Source organism: Mandrillus leucophaeus, unplaced genomic scaffold (assembly GCF_000951045.1).
Source record: "Mandrillus leucophaeus isolate KB7577 unplaced genomic scaffold, Mleu.le_1.0 Scaffold238, whole genome shotgun sequence".
NCBI classification, from domain to species: domain Eukaryota; kingdom Metazoa; phylum Chordata; class Mammalia; order Primates; family Cercopithecidae; genus Mandrillus; species Mandrillus leucophaeus.
In genome coordinates this window covers 350,221-352,532 of record NW_012102454.1, presented here as the reverse complement: position 1 = coordinate 352,532, position 2,312 = coordinate 350,221, and the positions used below count along the sequence as shown (strand labels likewise).

The 2,312-nt window shown below is 52.5% G+C and overlaps 1 protein-coding gene across 1 annotated transcript in view; it reads left to right on the top strand.

The window, feature by feature from the left end:
• CD22 (CD22 molecule) overlaps window positions 1-2,312 on the top strand; it is a 57,940-nt gene that overhangs the window by 852 nt on the left and 54,776 nt on the right. The gene's annotated exons all lie outside the window — the stretch shown is intronic.

Here is a 2,312-nt window from a genome sequence, read left to right as displayed (position 1 = left end):
TTTTTTGAGACACAGTTTTGCTCTGTCACCCAGGCTGGAGTGCAGTTGCGCGATCTCCGCTCACTGCAATCGCTGCCTCCTGGGTTCAAGCAATTTTCCTGCCCCAGCCTCCTGAGAAGCTGGAATTACAGGCACCAGCCACCACACCTGGTTAACTTTTGTATTTTTAGTAGAGACAGGATTTTGCCATGTTGGCCTGGCTTGTCTCAAACCCCTGACCTCAGATGATCTGCCCGCCTCAGTCTCCCGAAGTCCTACGACTATAAGCGTGAGCCATCGCGTCCAGCCTGGGGTGAACTTTTGACCAATGAAATTTCTGGATCCTGTGGCTACTGCCCCTCTGCATTAACCAAAACAATGACCACGATCTCTAACCTGTGTAGAGTGTCGCTATGTACCAGGCACTGTTGGAAGTGCTGTACAGCAACCCACTCATTTCATCCTCATGACATCTTCATGAGGGAGGTTCTATTACTGTTCCCCTGTTTATGGAGAAGGAAGCTGAGACCCAGAGAGGTTACGCCACTTGCCTAAGTCCCCACAGCCAGGAAATGGCAGAATTTGAGGTTTGAATCCAGGCAGCCTGGTTCCATTCTTCTTCGCTGCCCAAGGCTGACCTCATCCTATGTATGACACCAGAATACATTGATGGGGTAGTTGTTATACACAAAAGGCTGTGCGGCTCTGTGAAAGGTGAAGGATAGGGCTGAGAAGACACCACGCTTATGAACAGGTAGAGAATAGCTGGAGAGATGACATAGATGCACATAAAAAGCTTCCATGTCTTGGAAATGAAACTCACCATTGCATGGTTGGCCAGCGCCTCTCATCTCCTCACTATGGACTGTGCCACCGTCTCCCACCACCCCTACCGCCACAGCCATCATTCCAGGTTGTAGCAGCCAAGTCACAGTTTTGACTCCCCTTCCTCAAGCAACTCCCTCTGGAATGTCGCCTTCCTGTTTCCATTTCCCCTACGTCCCCCCAAGTTCCTGTTGGCTTCTAGCATCCTCTCTAAACTTCACCTTTCTGGTCTTCACGATGCCCATAATGATCCCCACCACACAAATTTGCCAGAAGGTTTGATGACATTCAACATGCAAATAATTCAATGCAGTGTCTGCTACACGGTACATGCTCTGTGCTGTGTACATGGCGACAATCAGTACATGGCCGATATAGGTTAGTCCCAGGGGGCCACTTCTCGTGGTAAAGCCGTCCCTTCCCTGCTGACCTATAATCTTTGGACACTTTCCCTCCTGGATCTGTTCCCTAGTGGGGTTGATGTGATCCTGGTGTGGGCTGCGTGGTCCCTTGCTCCCTCCATCTGTGCATGCCATCCTGGGCCAGCTTCCCCCTCTGGTTGTCCCCTGTCCCCTGTTACACCCCACACCAGTGATTTTAAGTTTAAGAGTCAGAGAGAGGAGCTGATGGGAGCACTTGAGCAAGCATGCAGCACCATCTCACATACATCTTCCGGTGGGGCGTACATCTCTCCTTTATGGTAAGAGCAGCGGGCAGCAAGCGTGCGTTAGAGGCCTGCCCTGGGCCAGACCTTGAATCTCCTACAGCTGTTTTCTGGCTCAGTTCTTTTTTCTTTTTTTTCGAGACTGAGTCTCACTGTGTCGCCCAAGGTGGAGTGCAGGGGCACGATCTTGGCTCACTGCAACCTCTGCCTCCCAGGCTCAAGCGATTCTCCTGCCTCAGCCTCCCAACTAGCTGGGATTACAGGCGTGCGCCACCATGCCCAGCTAATTTTTGTATTTTTAGTAGAGATGGAGTTTCTCCATGTTGCCCGGGCTGTTCTCCAACTCCTAGCCTCAAGTGATCCACCCGCCTCGGCCTCCCAAAGTGCTGGGATTACAGGTGTGAGCCACGACGCCCAGCCTATCTGCCTCAGTTTCAATTCTAGGGTCACCCTGTGAAACAGAGGTGTGTTATCATTCTCCCCTTCACCAAGGAGAAAACTCAGGGGCGGAATTCCCTGAGGCCAGGCAGCTATAAAATTGGTCCGAGCCCGATACTTCCAGACTCCTGTCTGCCCCAGCTGTTAAACCTCTGGCTGCCTCACCTCCCTCCCTGCTCTTAGCACTCCAGGACTCAATCTAGCTTCTCTTGAAAACGAACACACAGGCAGATATGGAGTGTACAGGCCTCACCCTGCTGGAATTGAGGGGAGCAGTGGCCCTGTCCCCTGCCCCACCTGCCAGCTCCCCACTCTTCACCCAGGGCTGTGTCAAAGTGCCTGCCCTTGGAGAGTGTGACCCTCAGGCTCCCTCCCTCTGCACACAGTCAATGTTCCCTGGCACCAG